Below are 17,916 nucleotides of genomic sequence, written 5' to 3'. Positions count from 1 at the left end.
CAATGGAGTCAACGGAAAGAGATTAAGAAGAAAACTCGTAATGACGCTCGACTATTGTAATGAGAGAGAGAGAGAGAGAGAGAGAGAGAGAGAGAGAGAGAGAGAGAGAATTTCTAACGTTATCACCTGACTAATATCTATCTACCACCTTAATGATTAAGGTGGTAGATAGATATTAGTCAGGTGGTAGATAGATATTAGTCTTTCTCTTCAATAATGGCTAGCATCTCACGAGCCATCTTCGACAACGTCCACCTCCCAGGACAAGGTATATTCCATCCCAAGGGTTCTTCTTCAACCCCAAGATATCAGCATACCCATCTCGGGCTCCTGTTACGCCGTGCCATCTTATCGTTCGGTTGTACCCGAGAGTAGAGGGAGCTCGTGGCTGAGATAAATCTCCCTGATCTGGCTTCGACTCTGATGCCATCAATTAGGAGGAGCTTGAATGGTACGGTACTACTTGCTTTGTGTGTCAAGATGACTCTTGGTTTGGATAAAACCACGCTTTTGTAACTCAAGTCTTTTCTGAAACGTTTTTTTTTATTATTACTTGTAATGTTATTTTTAAATTTTTAATAAAATATTGATTACGTTATTTATTGAATGTTGTGTTCTAGTAGCATATCTAATAGCTTTTCGAATTGCCTCGTATCTTCTGCACTACTTCACCCACGTATCCTGTCCGTTCCAGCTTATGACGGTACTCTTCTCTCACTGGCCGTAGGTAAAGAAGGAGATAGAAAAGAAAAGAGGTTAAAAAGACATAAAAGAATTAATGTACTATATAGAAAGGGCAAAAATAGAACCAGTTGTCTCGTTGAAAGTGAGATAGATACAATAAGAAATATGTAAAGTATTAAGCAAAATAAATACATAGAGAGAGAGAGAGAGAGAGAGAGAGAGAGAGAGAGAGAGAGAGAGAGAGAATAAGCATAGGCTGATCCACTTGCACTTTTTATGTCCCAGTGGAAAGCGGAGTCGACTCACGAACCGAAGGACTTGGGTTCACTCTCGAACCGGACGAGGAGGGACAACTGGGCGACTTTCCTTTAAGTCAGAAATGCCATCACTAACAAAAAAGTTGTCGGTCGACTGTTGTGGATCGTAGTATGAGATGAGAAAAAGAAAGAGAAATTGTATGAATGAACACAGGGCGACCTCGACAAGGTAATCCCCAACCCGCTGGGATGAAGCTTTTCATATGAGATTCATAAAGGACACACACACACACACACTCTATCGCCTTCGTTTAATGTTCAACTAAGAAACTATTGAAAGTTTGCTAAATATTCAAATATTTTCCTGTTACTCTGTACCTTCTTATTCAATACATTCCATCTCTGTCTCACTCACAGACACACACATATACATCGATATATACTATATATATATATAGAAATAAAATAATATATATATAATTATATATATATATAGATATATATATATATATATATATATATATATATATATATATATATATATATATATATATATATATATATATACATATAGAAATATAAATAATTATATATATATATAATTATATATATATATATAATATATATATATATATATATAGATATATATATATAATATATATATATATATATATTATATATATATATATATATATATATATATATATATATATATATATATATATATATATATATATATATATATATATTTCTATATATATATAGTATATATATATATATATATAATATCGCACAACTACCCTTCAAAATGAAATTAACTTTACCTTGGGAATAACTTACACCCAACGGGAATTTCATATTGGTGCATCTTCCCTCGGCCAGGATGATTACAGGATAACTTAAATGGCTATCTCTTTAGCAAGCCCAAAGGGCATAGGCTCAAATCGTGGCTGGGTTAGATGCCCTCATCGCTTACAATTCCTTTTGGAAGTGAGGTATTCCCTGTGTAAAGTAAATTTGATAGTGAGTAGGGAATTGTGCCTTTAAATTCGAGATCAGAAAAAAGTCAAGCGTGAAATAATAACTATATATACATGTGTGCATGTATATATATATATATATATATATATATATATATATATATATATATATATATATATATATATATATATATATATATATATATACATATATATATACTTATATATATAATAGGAAAGATAATACAATATCTACATGACATTTATTGGTACTTTTTTAAATGAAGGGCATATACATAAGAAAAATAATTAAACGTATTTCTAATCTGAAAGTCATAAAGAACACCTAACATGCAAGTAGATCAAAACGACCTTGAATGGAAGGACCTCAGAGACATGTGATACAGGGAGGCTTCATCATGAAGGCGTCAAGCGAACAAAGTAGGCGGCATTCATGACAAAGCCGTAACATTTCTTAAAATTCTCGCTGCTTCCTGATCCGAGCCCACCGCCGAACTGTTTCGAAGCATCATATCATAAAATTAATATTCTTATTAAATCCATCAGAAGTAAACTTCGCCTAAAAGGAACCTATTATTGATAGGTTCCTTGAGACTAAATCGTCCAAAGACGTCTTGAAAGACAAGCAAACAAACAAACAAACAAACAGGTACGGATCGATCAGCGCTGATACCAAAGGATTCGAAAGCATTCGGGATGATGACGTGGCTAAACCAGTTTACCCGGTAGGCAGACTTGTTGAATTTATTGTGACACATTCCATTTAAGGAAGGTAATAGCACTTCCATAATTAAAGTATCGCCAGTAAAGAAAAGAAAAAAAACCTAACAAAAACAAAAAAGGGTACCGGTAAAGATGAGAGGCGGCAAAAAAGAAAAAAAAAAAATCAAGTTCTAGCCACAACATTACGAATACCATACCCCCAGCAAGTTCATCCATTTACCTCTGACCAACCCCACCCTTGAGGTTGCCTTCCATATCTCAAGAGAGAGAGAGAAGAGAGAGAGAGAGAGAGAGCCAAATATGCGAGTCTGGAACTAGTGCTGCACTCGACACCTGTTTAGCGAATTGTTTAGCCGGTGTTTAGTTTGTTGTGCAGCCTTGTTCCTCCTATGTCGTTGGTCTGGTAGTGCCCAACGACCCAGAGAGAGAGAGAGAGAGAGCGCCGAGGACCAAGGTAAGCGCCTAGGGTCGTCACCTTCGTAAAAGTGGAGCATCGTCCTTAAACGCGAGAAGAGGACGATAACAACAAGACCACGTGTGGCTGCGGTCCGCTCGCCTCGGGAGCAGAAGATATATACAACTCTTGAACGCAAAAAGTGGACGCTGTTCTTCTGCTTCTTCTTCTTCTCCTGCCGAGATGACTGGATACCTTCTTTGGAGGCGGCACGGCACGGAGCTCCTACAGAGCAGTGACCGGTGTCCAGGAGTTACCAGCTCCGCTCTCACAGAGAGAGAGAGAGAGAGAGAGAGAGAGAGAGAGAGAACAGCTCCACGGTAACAGCTACACCCTCACTGTATGCTCGCACAGGATAACGTAATCATTCTCTCTCTCTCTCTCTATCTCTCTCTCTCCCCGTCGGAGACGAGAGGCATAAAATCATTACCACCAACGTGAAGAGCATTTAGCGGCAATTTCTTCGGATGTTAAGTAATATAAAAGTTGAATTGAAAGAACTCAGAGGTGGGTGTGTCATTGCTTGGTTTTTTATATTCTTTACTATATTTGGAATAAAGCACAAGGGATCTACTGATTAATGCAGAATGGAATGAATTAGACAGCCAGCAAATGTCTAATTTAACTCTAGCTCGGAGAAAAAACACGAACACTTCATATCGAAGAATGTTAGATTAATGACAGTAAGTACATGCACATTTAACTCTCCAATTCTCTCATGTGGACACGCATACACATGTGTACATATACAAAGAGAACAGAATCTTATGTATAGAGAATGAATGGATCCCATCCTGTTGAGGTGAATTCTACCTCGACGGCACTTGCTTTTAGTTCATTGATACGGTGGTAAATGTTAATTCAAGACACTTATGTACTGCCCTCGTCTGATATATTTCTCTCTCTCTCTCTCTCTCTCTCTCTCTCTCTCTCTCTCTCTCTCTCTCTCTCCAATGCAGCCAATAACAGTATACCGACCACCATAGAAATAATTTACTGTTTAGGTCAACAAAATAACCATGGATGAAATAAAGGAACGTGCCGAAATCGTTTGCACCTCTCACGGGGCCAACACCGAGACATCTTTCTAGGGATGTGAAGGCACACGAGAGAGAGAGAGAGAGAGAGAGAGAGAGAGAGAGAGAGAGAGAGAGGAGTATGTTTATAAAGAAAAGAGGGGGAGGGGTAAAGCTGCATGAGGGGTCAGGAATAGGTGTGTGTGTGTGTGTGTGAAGGCGCGGGCGGACGCAAGGTCAAGCCAGTCATGATCAACAACGCGCCCAAAACACCCACTTTGCACCGCCCCTTTTTTCCCTTTTTAGCGAATAAATACAGCGACTTCTATCACGATGACTTATCTAAGCATTCGCCGCTCTTGAGAAAATGAGAGAATAATCACAATCTTTCTCCCGAGAATTTTATAAATGACCTCACGGGACGTCAATATGAAAGCTGCTTTTTCTGCCACGGGACTAGGACCTTATCATCGTCCTTCGGAAATCATCGAAGCCCGGAGGAAAATGCCTTCAAGTGGAGAAAAAGCTGAGGGTTATTGCCTTAAATGAAGCGTAGGACCTGCCTCTTGAAAGAGGGACGGTTATAAGAACTGGGGAAAGAGAGACGGTGTAGATTTCCTGAAGAGCTTCTTGGGCAGTCAGATTTTCCGTGAGTCGTGATGAATTTAGTTGAATGTCATACGCTGTTACATAAATTTAGCTAAAGTTTATACACTGCTTTTAATAAAGACAGTTGATACGTACAAGTGAGCTCACAGAATATGAATGCATACACTTCTCCATAAGCATATATTTTTATCAATCTTCATAAGCATAGTAGAGAAATACGTAAGCTTAAATTGAATAACATCTTCGTCTTCCAAAACTATTCCAGACCAGTGGGGAAAAAATGAAGGCTTAACCAATTTGGACTGATTAATGTTATAAGATATTCACCAATCGCTATACATTTTCAGACACTGTAAGCTTTCTATCACGTCACGTCAAAACAGAAAAATTTGACCGGACCGTCTTAAAAACTACGAGCAAATACCGTAGATTTCCGTGTAACCGCGACGACCCGTACTAAGGTTAAATTTTGTTTTCAAGTGATTATGCGGTTTTCCTTACATTTCTTATCGCTTCTTCAATTTGCTTTCGTTACCTGGCCTGTAGGACGTATGGGCATTAGTATTCGCAGATCTATTACAGAGTGCGTGATTAGCATAAACATTATCAAATGTATACCCGTACACTGGTAACACGTTACATTAAAAGGGCGTGACTTTGCTTTCGAAATATCCGTTGGTTTTGGGGGAATCACAAAACACGAGAGAATTATATTTTTCTGCAGTGTCCATCTCTATGGTTAAAATGAAGGTTCTTACGTGTACAATCCTTTGCGTTGAAGATCTAATTTAGAATAATCCTAAAATATACGATATATTTTTTTTTTTGCTATATAAACGCCATCTCTGACATAAACAAACAAATTGTCGAACTCATCCATCCCAGGACCTAAAAGCGTCTGTTTGAAAAGTTTGAAATGCGGAGCGATATAATAACTCCGGCGACCTCCAAGCACATCAGCGACCCCTTGTCCTGCGCGATAAAGGTCAAGTACTATTCAATGACCTCTCTCTTCGCGTCTCGCCAGTCCCGGGCGGATGAAATGTGGGGTGACGTTGTAAGGCCTCGCTTGGCTCTCGAGGGGCGCCTTCCTCAGCAATGCCAAGTTCTTCCATCTCCTCATATATGGAATGATTCGGGATTGGCAATCTCGTGCCTTCATTCTGTCAGGACGTGACCAAACTAGTAAAAAAAGCTCCGATGTTTCTTCGGCGCAATCGAGTTTAATGTATACATCGTATAATGCTGTATAAACCTCTCAGCCACGGCCCCTGAAACTCTCAGCCGGCCGTAGTTGCATGTGTTGTTGCAGTACCAGACGTACGATTATGGCTAACTTTAACCTTAAATGAAATAAAAACTGCTGAGGCTAGAAGGCTGCAATTTTGTATGTTTGATGATTGGAGGGTGGATATGGTCAGCCAACTAATTTGCAGACAAATCAATCTCAAAGGTTTTCTTTTACAGAAAACTAAAAAGCAAAGCGCTAAGCGGGAAGAGGCCTCCAATGATGACAAGTAGAAATTGTTAATGACGCCAGCTTGTAGATAATATCGATTAACTTACCAGTTCAGCCAGCATTACTAGCGAACAATATAAGCTGGAGATATTTCGACGTCACTGAATGAGAAGCGGAATGTTGGTTCGAATTGACGTGAGCAAAAATGAAATAATCGTTTGAAAAGGAACAAGTCAAACCCATTTGGTTTTGCAATATTAAAGGTTTTGACAGTTGTCAATAACACATTTTGATTTTCTGTAAAAAGAAAAAATTGAGGTGACTAGGTGTCTGTTCATCCGTACCTTTTCTTTCCGCACCCATATCTTAAAAACTACAGAGTCTAATGGGCTGCAAATTGGTATGTTGATCATGCACCCTCCAATCATGAAACATATCAAATTGCAGCCATGTAGCCTCAGTAGTTTTTATTTTACATAACATTAAATTTAGCCATGATCGTGCGTGTGTCACCGCTACAGGCACTGAGAACACAGGCCATCACCGGACCGTGGCTGATAGTATCATGCCATTATACGCTGTCATTGTTTATATATGATGAAAGTGATAAAATCATGTGGTATCAATATTATCGTTATTGCGACAATCCTACTGTTATTACTATCAGATACACTACAAGTCAATACTGTTTCATCCACAAAAAGACAAGGAGGGTCACAGCGGTGTCGGTCACAAAAACAAATACCTTATGGGTCTGCTCCATTCTGTGCTCTTCCATTACATTTATGTTTTCTCCTCCAATCTCCACACCACTGATTTTCTCTTCAACTTATTTCACTTGGTGAAAAAAGAAACACCGGGTCAATTGAAGTGATTTTTCCTTTCGGTTTGAAGGAACGCAACCATACTATCATATACTTCAAGAGCTACAGGAATGTGTAAAAAAAAGTTGAAAAAGTAAATAAAAGAGAAAAACAACGAATCAGAGAGAGAGAGAGAGAGAGAGAGAGAGAGAAGAGAGAATATTTTTGAGTAGTGACAGAAACATCACAGTCTCTCCTCCTTAGGGAATCTGTCAACAGCCTCTCTGCTCCTAATTCCCTCCCCTCATCTCCATCCTCCTCCCTCCTCCTCCTCCTCCCAGGTAGCCTATTCGGTCCGCGAACGTCTTCCAAAGTCTTTAACGTAATTCATCTACAGTTACGTAAACAACGGTTCCTCGTTGGGTGCCAATTAACAGCTTCATTCAGATATACTTGTCATTCAATACTTTCAAGTAGAAGCCTTCAATGTAAACTAGTGTGTATGAAATTAAACCTTTTTTTAGATTAATTCTTTTATTGTTTTCTTTATTGTTGTTGGTGGTGTGAACAAGAATGAGGACATATCGAGACAAACAGACGATTTATTACATGTGTTGAAAGGCTCGTTCGTGTAATCCAAAACTTTATACGTAAAATAAAAAAAATATTGCTTATTGAGCGAGGTGTCCAACTTTTATTTCGAAAGTAATAGTCAGGTAAACTAGTGAGTGAAAATCTATACGTCAACGGTCATTTACGCTTTTATTTTTTACGCTAATTTAAACACCAAGATATCTTCTTCCATTACGTATAACCGCAACGACAATTCTTTTTTTCTACTAATATATTTCTTTCTCTCAGTCACCATCAAGGGGCTGGGAGCTCTTAATTTGCCAAAATGGCAAAAAAAACCTATACTGTTATTCTTTGTTTGTTTGTTTGTTTGGTGTTTTTACGTTGCATGGAACCAGTGGTTATTCAGCAACGGGACCAACGGCTTTACATGACTTCCGAACTACGTCGAGAGTGAACTTCTATCATCAGAAATACACATCGCTTACCCCTCAGTGGAATGCCCGAGAATCGAACTCGCGGCCACCTAGGTGGCAGGCCAAGACCAAACCGATCACGCCACTGAGGCGCTTATTATTCCTTTGCAACGTGGGAGTTCCCTTTTTTTGACAGAAGTTGTCAAGATGCTGAGGAAAGTGTTACGAATTGTAAACAAGCGTACGAGAGAGCCTTATTAGGTAAACACTATAAATAAACACCAATATCATTACAAGCTCCTTGGATATTATATTTGTTGTTATATTTGTTATTATTGTCATAATTGCTTATCCATACTTCCATATAACAAAGGCATACCTATTTTTCAAAAAGGCGCGCTTAATATTTGTTTATACTTAATATGACCATTTATTTGACTTGCGAAAGGGGGACAAAAGTATATAGTAATCCCGTGCGCACTTGCACTATGTTGAGTCGTTATAAATTCTGAAGTTTAATACATAAGTATATTCAATTACAGGTGATGATAAATGAGGAGATCTATCAATCAGTGTTTTTATTAAGACATTATCGCTGACATTTTAAGGTCTATCAATTAGTGTTTTGATTCAGACATTATTGCTGACATTTTAAACAGAAAATTATTCGTTAAATTTTAAGGAAAATTAGACATTATTTAAAAAGAAAAAAATCTTACATCATTCTTTGGCGTATTTTTGGCTTGATTTGATCTTCACTAAGTACTATATTCAATATCAGGTAATGATAAATTATGTTTATCAATGACATTGTTTTTATTCAGACGTTATTTATTATTGACATTTTAAATAAAAATTAGTCTAATTTTTAAGGACAATTGTAGTAATTACATAAAAAAAGAAAAAAAAAAAGGCTGAAAGGGGGACATTAGGGCGTCCCCCCAAGACCGCAATTTTCTGGGGGACTGTCCTCCTCAAAGGGGGACGTTTGGTCACCCTATTTATACTTAATCTGTTTGGTACTATTTACTCGCCTAGTACGTATTTGGTCGCAGAGTTGAATTTGGGTGAGTTATTATCAATGTAAAAGGCACAGTAGGTCATTTTTCTAAAAATGGCATCCTCAGTACATCATATGAGGACGGTATTAAAACAGCTCAGTGATCTTGCTTTTATATTCGAGACAAGTTTCTTTTACGAACACTCTTGGAAGTGCAGAGCGAATCCCGTCATACTTTTCAGCTAGAAAATCCATTCATTGACATGACATCATATGATTATTAGTAACACATGAGAAGGATCATAAAAAATTTACCGTCGCTATCGTTGTTATTATGACTATAGAGAGAGAGAGAGAGAGAGAGAGAGAGAAGGAGAAGAGAGAGGAGAGAAGAGAGAGAGAGAGAGAGAGGAGAGAGAGAGAGAGAGAGAGAGAGAGTTGCTTAAAATGTCTCATTCCCCAGGGCCCCATCTCTATCGGCTGCATGCTGATCTGTGATTGTTTAGATAAGCGAGACGCCAACCCCACCTTATCGTCTTTCTAAACAAACTAAAGCAAAGTTAACCTCTGGTGTCTGATGGTGGTTAGGGGTCGAGTGCATCAAAAGGGCGCCTATTTAACAGCGCTGGCCCCACCCCCAACCTAAACCCCCTTCCCCTTACCTCTACCCTTAAAACACAAGCTCTCATAGAGTCTACACAACGCTGCATTCCGACCTCCTCCCTGCCTGACCTTTGTGATCGATCCCCAAATACAGGTCACAAGAGGGGTCAACTGGAAGGGGGCCGGAGAGGACCCTTCTGGACACCCCTTGCGACACCTCTCTCCCCTCCGCTCCCTTCTGTAGAAGGGTTCAAGTCTGAGGTGACCTTGTCGACACCCTGCGATAACGGCCTAATAACTACAAGGTCCCAGGGCACTAGCAACAACACGGCGGAACCAATTAGATGCGGAGTTTTCTCGTGCGATGCCTCGATGGAAGAATGAGGGGGAGAGGCGACCACATTGTCGGAACATGTCAGGTAGGCAGACATACACAACCTCAGAAACACTGAGAAACAGAGATATGAAAATCGTTATTTTCCTGACCTACTTTAGAGGCACGTTGGGGACACTCAAGACTTTATATATATAATACCCAAGTGAATCTGTTTCAGAAAGTAGGAGAGACCATTTTATGAATGGTTTCACCTTGCTGGATTAAGGATTACTATAACTGGTTCACTTAAGGTAGATTCTTGGGTGATCCCTATGCCTACGAGACGTTAGTTTGGCGGCCGCTGATTGGCTGGGAGCTGCCTACCTCCCGGTACCAGCCAATCAGCGGCCACCAAACAAACGTCTCGTAAGAATAAGGCTCATCCGAGAATCTATACCAAGTGAATCAGTTACGTCAACCACCCCCCCCCCCCCCCCCCCAATTTTCAGTTAATTACGGAACGCTACAAGTTTTGGCAGTGACTGATGACTCACGTTTGTTGTTCCCTATGTATTCATCTCCAGCTGTGACCAAAAAACAGTCGATTAATTCGCAACTTAGCTCAACAGATACATGGCGGATTTTCAGGAAATGCGTCCAAACCGTTTCCTTCTCATCACTTGTCTGATTCAATTGTGAGCCGACGCTTTACCAGCTGCGCTACAGAGAGAGAGAGAGAGAGAAGAGAGAGAGAGAGAGAGAGAGAGAGAGAGAGTTATCAATCTTGCGACTGAATCCATAAGAACCACTACTGAAATTCCAGAAGCTTGTAAATCAACATGGCTTAATATAAGGACAGCGGCCACCACCAAAGAGCCACATATTACTTGCCTAATGTTTGGGATTTTTATCAACACTCCGGCGGCACAAGTCACAGTTAAGGTCAACCTCGGACAAGAAGGAAGGGGAAGGGTGACTTTGGCTCGGAGGGAAGGGAATAGTACAAATAAAGTTAGTCTTAGTCTATGTGGGGGTGGGATGGAAATCTTAGAGGGATGCTGATATGCCGTTGTTCGATCCCAAAGATTGTTTATCCATGACATTCCTCAACTCTCAACACCAATAACCATCTCTTTGATTAAGGAGAGATGAAGGAGAAAGGCCGTATGGGCGTATGTGGGGGTGTGGGAGATGGGTGGGTACCAGGGAGGTAAATGATACCTCTTAATGAGGTACTTCGACCTCAAGAGAAACTGCCTTCTTCGGTTCAAGCGAACTTTACCACCGTCCAATTCTAATATTCAGGAAAGCTTGTGCTGCTGAAGTGCGGTCGAAAATATGTCAAGAATAAACAAGCTTTGATACTGAACCATGGCGACAAATGGCACTACACAGAACCGAAGAACTAGGAAGATACGAAAGTTAATAAAATGTTATGAGAGGAATATTAGGATATAATCTAAGTACGTTATATGGAGCTCTCAACAAAATTAATGTCAGGGACATGTAAGTAAAAAAAGAACTTTGTAAAGGTGGTGCGGAGAGAGAGAGAGAGAGAGGAAGCACGTCATATCAAAGTAAAAAGACGACGAAGAACAAATACTTGGGAGGATATTATTTGAAGAAAATCAGAGGAACGTTATCAAAACAGTCGCTAAAGCCGATAAGAGACACTGATGGTAAAAAAAAAATGAGTGATAGCTCTGACAATATCAAGTGTTTGAAAAGAAATGTGTAAGAGTTAAAAAACGAGCAGGGAGGAGTAAAACAAAATAAAGTAAAAAATGAGGCCAAGAGACAAGTGAGAGAGAGAGAGAGAGAGAGAGAGAGAGATGACTGGGGCTGTCTGCAGGTGCCTCATCATCACTTCAAGTTTTTAGCGGCGCGCTTAAAGGACCCTTTCAAAGCTTCGTTGTTTGCGCGCGCGCACTCACGTACACATGAACAAACAAATCCCCAAAAACGTGTCATATATTATCATCAAATAAAAACGTCTATGATACCTGACCATACAGTCCATCAAGAAATTTTAATCGTTGATCGATTGATTTCTGTAATGTGGCGTCGCACCTTAGTCACGAATCTCCTAATGGAATGGCTATGCTACTTGTCTTGAATAGACGCTTTGGCGAAAGGCTTTGCATTCCACCTTTCACAGATGTTATCTACATATTCGACTAACATTCACCTACTAGCTCTTGTTTACCTGTCATGAAATTTAAAACTGCCATCTGTGATGATCTTAAGTCTTTCTACCCTCACTTGCTATGTCTTATTTTCTGTGCAACACTCGCCTGTCATGAACGCGAATTCCATCTCATGAATGATAGATGAGTACTTTCCATCTTCTTCTAGCTTTCCATGTAAGGCAACTGGATAACTACCGTAACACGTTCACTTCCAACCTCCTCAAAAAAGGATGGGCTATAAATGGTCAGTTGGAAAAAGATGTCCTTCCCATCAATGGCAGTTTACCTAACAATAATTCGATGGGGCTGAAGAGCAACCTGCCCCCTTCCCCCCACGCCTCCACCTACCTTAGCCTCCACAAACATGTCTAAAATTCGTTCTCTCTTGATCCCTCTCGAGGAGAACCAAGTAGCCACTCTGTGGGACTCAGCAGAAGTCAACACAATGCTGGACTGACATGCGTTGCGTACGTCTGCCTCGTGGGCTAAGTTGTCTGCCAGTTTCCGAGACTAATCCCGAAAACGCACATTTTTCTTGCTTTTTATTCGTTCTGAAGTACATCTTCCATTTCCATCTTCATATGACTTTATGGAAACTGGGCTTCGTGTGTATATAGCCTGGGAAAACTTGAGCGCTCAACTCAACATTTTTGCTGTCTTCACTTTGCGAATACAATTTGTGGCATTTTCTTCACTGAATGGAGTTGAAACTGAGTTTTGTATGAATACCCTTCAAGAAGCCTGAATACTTATCCTTTTTATGACTCTGTAATGCTCATAGTTTTTTCCACTTCATTTGACTAATAGAGGTTCGTTCTGGAGTTAATTCTGAAAGGTAACTGGATGGCACTTTCCCTCAGTCGAAGTCTATCCAATGTCTTGGTATCTCTACATTAAGGGTACTGTCATCGTTGCGACAGGTGACTTTTTCCTTATGATGTATGGACCGATATAAGAATGGTCAATGTTGTGGCCTCTGAAAAATACGAAAAACAATGATAAACAGTTTCCGCCTAATCGGGAAAATTCTCCTTCACCTTCCTGAAATGCTGCCGCTACTTGGCACTCGCAGGTCTCCTGCGCTGCTGTTTTGTTTCACGAGTCAAAGAGCCTCTATATGGTGGCCGGAAGTATTTCCATTTCATTATTTGAGGTTTTTCACTGCACAAAAAATAAATATAAGTAAATAAATAAAGAGCCTCTATATGGTGCCCGGAAGTATTTCCATTTCATTATTTGAGGTTGGTCAGTGCACAAAATAAAAAAAAATAAAAAAACATCAATCAAGCATATGCTCTACTTAGTAACAGGCAGGATTTAGAACCGAAGATCATGAGAGGGTATTTGCGTTTAAAACAAAAAGGAATAAAAATAATAAAAAGTCGTTGCTGATAATATCGATAACGTTATGATGTAATTCCTCTCTATACTCAGTCTCACTGATTTCACTTGTGAAATGAAAACACTTGTATGTAATTTTCCTCAGTTACTTTATATGAGAGCGAATGTGGATCGCGTAGTCATGGCCATCAAAATATAAAATGAACGAGAATAACTCGTATGAAACGTTAATGCAGCAGAACTCGATAGTTGTTGAAAACGAAAAGCGTCTTGAAATATTCTATTAGAGAAGCAGTTGCTGCCATGAAACTTGCTCATTGAATTCTTCACAAAATGACAACTTCCGTCCTTTGAGGGGAAAGAATAAAAGTAGGTTTACGATGACCACCGTTGCTGCCGAGTTTGTTTTCTAAAAAAAAGTAAGAAGCTCAGCTCAATAACAACACGTAATGTGTTTGTGTTCGTGAAATTCTCAAATCCTTGATGACGCATTTAGCTAAATGTGTCGTAGGAATGAAGATCAACTTATAGGGAATGAATTTTAAATCTCGGCGGCCGATGAATATCAAAGCAACTCTCAATTAAATCAACGATATATATATATAATTATATATAGATATATATAAATATATAATAATTTATATATATATATATATATATATTATATTCATATGATTTGTGTACAAACTGTGCATCAAGTAGTACAAGTCCCTACACATAAACCAAATACCTTTGACGAAGACCGAATAACTGGAGATAGAGGGAAAGTCGGAAATGGGGTTCTACCAAAATATTCAATCCAGGAAGCTAAATTTAGTCTGTTTATTCGTCCGTGCTTTGGAAGGCCATCAATTCTAAAAGAACTGAAGTATTTACAATAACATTCAAATGTTACGTAGTCGCAAGTCTGTGCAAAGTTCACGCCATGATTCAACAGCAAAGTTTTCTCATTCGTCCTGAAAGAATCATGAAGGGAACACGGTTTCATTTCAATGAAAGAGAGAGAGAGAGAGAGAGAGAGAGAGAGAGAGAGAGAGAGAGAGAGAGAGAGAGAGAGAGAGGTTGATTCAAGTAGGAAGCGGCAGGCTGAAAAAAAAAAGCATCCAATGCATGTATTCATTTGGATCTATAAGTGTCTGGTATCAACTTACAGCTCACGATAACTAAGAAAAACTTTCTATTTTTGGCACCTGTTTTAACTTTCCCCGAAGGCAACTCGTACATTTTGGTGCGCAGTGTGTTTTTAATTGCAGTTAACATGTTTTGTGTAGCAACGTCTAATCCTCTAGTGTGTAGCAAAGGAAACGGGGAGCACAGTTAGCAAATCAGTCTTGGGTGTTAAACTCTGGGCTTTGGTTTATTATCTTAAAATGTTTGTCGTTACCCGACCTTCACTGAAACAGGCCTGTCAGTGACATAACTGCCAAACAAGAAACCAAGTTTCTTGTTCGAATATCGTCATCTGTATTCAACAGGACTATGTAAAAGTTGTTTGGTTACATTCATCACAAACAATAGTTCATCATCAGCAGTCTGCGCAGGCGAACATGTTTCGCAATTAGCGCGGACAAGGACGGCGTTGTGACGACCGGCGAAGTTTATTGGCTGCAACACGATTCCCGCGGGCGCCTTCTCCTCAACAGCTATTCCTCAACCCTTCCTTTCTGAATCACCCCGAGGTCAGGCGAAATCGTTACTTGAAATAACCGTCAGTGATTTGATTGGCGAAAATAACCACGGGGCACTTGGGGAATTGCAGGTTTCACTGAAAGGCCCTCGAGGAAGTTAGTTATTTCCAGCAATATACCACCGACGAACTCGGTCGGGTAAACGCAATCACGACGTCGGTTCGTTAATTTGACTGGCGAATGAGGAGTTTCTTTGGCGGTGTCCATAAGGTCGTGTTTACCGTTTCACGTCAAAAGAATAACAACAACCATGCAATTACTTTCGTTGCTGAGCACAGCTGATTTCGTGTTTTTGTCCTCGTGTTTTGTTCTCCTTTATAGGGCGCCGAAATTGCAGGGCCGGGTTCGGTCAACTCCTCACTTTCTTCTCGATATCAAGTCATTGGTAAAACAATATCGAAATTGGCTTTTTGGAGACTAAAGAAAGCGGTCGCATCTAAAGATGAGGCTATTTATTCTCCTTTAATTTAAAAAAATCACGGGAACCATGACGTAAAAGCCATCGGCCGAATAGTTTGTAATTCCATTTTGGGGGACACAGTTACGTATATACTGAGAGGGAAGGTTATACAACTTGTGTGTGAATAGGAGTCGGATATATTTTCCCACATGTGTGTGTGTGTGTGTGTGTGCGCGAAGATCTTCCGCCCTCTTCCACTGAAGGGCCTCTGCCCTCTGGCCTGTCTAAGACTTTGAGAGCCCTAGCCTGTGATGATGGTGTAAAAATGCAAATCTTGGAATCCCTTTTTATGTGTGGCCACGTTTTTTGCCCGTCTTATCTTCTGATAGGTCCATAAAGAGCGGGCCTTATCTCCCCCTGACCCTCCATTGGTCACTCCTCAGCGGACTTGTCTCGCTGTGATTCGTCCGCACATCAACACTGGAAATAGCAGGGAATGTAAGGTATCCCGAGCGATGCACAGCGAAACGCCTGACGAACATTTCAGAGAAAAGCTATACAATAGTAACTTATTAGAATATCGCTATTGACATGTTGGAAGACAAAAAGTCTTGACTTGTGTACGCGTGAGTGTATGAGTCTGTGTGTGTGTGTGTGTGTGTGTGTGTGTTTCGGCCAACTCGCTATCGTCCAACGTCGAACATGACAGCGTTCACACGTGACGCTGGCGCCGAATAGAAAAAAATAAAAACAAAAAAACACAAAGACTTAAACAAGAACAAGGTGACCTCTGCCTGCCTTGGCTGAAAAAAGGTCAACCGACACCTTACAAAATACGCAATTGAGAAGGTCTTAAGCATGACCCGAGAAGCCCCACAGATGATCTTAAACCTTAGGGGGTCAGCCGGAGTGCTCAGCAGAAACTACTTTCTTGGCGCTCCAAGATCTCTCATAGTAAGAACGTTTCCTCATTCTTCGCTTTTCTCCTCTTTACTCATCTCTTCTCTCTACCCTTTCTTCCTCTTCTGCTTTTTTTTTCTTTTTTTCGTCTCCGGATGGCAGTGTCTCAACCCCTCCGGCGAAAAACGACACACTATGAAAAGTTTGACGACCTCTTGGAATCAAAATTATGATGACAGGAAAACGACTCCTGCTCGCGCGCCGCTCTTCTCTTGTTTACATAAGGACACTCGAAGGCCTCCCCGGGACACCACCTTCATTAATATGCATTTAGGGGCTTCGCCATGCGAGTGTTTAAGAGGCATCTCCCCGTTTTTACTTCTTTGTAATAATGTCTCAATGGTTTCTTTTACGATAAAAGAATTAGACTTTGAACTTTCGGAATTTCAGCGGTGGAATGTGGCAGATACTCTTTGCGGCGGCGCCAGAATCTTTCCTTCGGGTAGGAGAATATGAACGCCCTCTACCTGCCTCTTGCTCTGATGGGCTCTTCCATTCTTTAGCCGTTACTTCAATGGAAAGTGTTAAAGACGACGATGTCACTGTTCGCCTTCTGAATTATGGAGTTGGGAAAGAAAGACTGGGAAAAGAGCTGCTGTCTCGCACTTGACATGACATATCTTGGCGTTCATTCTTGTATGACTTTGTGCGTGCACGCTAACATTTGTTCTTCACCTCTAATGCTCCTAAAATTACTTAAGCCCCACGAGACCTTATGGCCACCAAAGAGCTACAACCTCACTTCGTACCAACCGCCCAGAAGGCTACTATTTCAAAAGCAAATACCGTCCCCACCCCCACCCCCACCAATCTCCCAAAGCTGATAGTCCGCATACGTAAATTTTTGCAAAATTTAATGTACAAAATCTTCTATGATGCCACGAAAACTAATGTTTACTAAAAGCAAATGAATCCCAACAGTTACTTGACCCTTTATAAGCCATGGAACCATTTTGTGAACTTTCACAACATGGAGGCACCAGCGTTAAAATGAGAGAGAGAGAGAGAGAGAGAGAGAGAGAGAGAGAGAGAGAGAAATTACCTGATGTACCCTCCGCCAGTGATTGGGGATTACCTCTACGAGGCACTTCTCTGTGTATACTTCGATACTACTAACTGCCATTATTCAAAGCAATGGATGCTGGAACTGACTTTAGATTGAAAACAAGGTGTCCGTTTTAGAGTCGCTGAATTGATCGGTGGCATTTCATCTTGGCTCATCAGGTACGATATCCAGGTACTTGTCTAACTTCAGTGTGTGTGTATGGATCGATTCGTAATCGTGGGGACACACAGATAAAGCCAATTCCGTAGGTTAGAGGCCGTGAGTGGGAATATGGGGTAGGAGCAATCTCGGCTGGGTTATGATACGAAGTAAGTTGTTGCAGAAAGCATCTGACACCTGTTCAAGGATTTCGGTGGAA

The 17,916-nt window shown here is 40.3% G+C and overlaps 1 protein-coding gene across 2 annotated transcripts in view; it reads right to left on the bottom strand.

Annotated features, from left to right (window-relative positions):
- The window catches only part of LOC135210951 (nuclear receptor subfamily 2 group F member 1-A-like), a 296,770-nt gene that overhangs the window by 29,718 nt on the left and 249,136 nt on the right, over positions 1–17,916 (bottom strand). The window lies entirely within an intron of this gene.

This window comes from Macrobrachium nipponense, chromosome 4 (genome assembly GCF_015104395.2).
Source record: "Macrobrachium nipponense isolate FS-2020 chromosome 4, ASM1510439v2, whole genome shotgun sequence".
In the NCBI taxonomy this organism is placed as follows: domain Eukaryota; kingdom Metazoa; phylum Arthropoda; class Malacostraca; order Decapoda; family Palaemonidae; genus Macrobrachium; species Macrobrachium nipponense.
The sequence above is the reverse complement of the archived record's forward strand: the minus strand, read 5'-3'. Positions and strand labels throughout refer to the sequence as shown.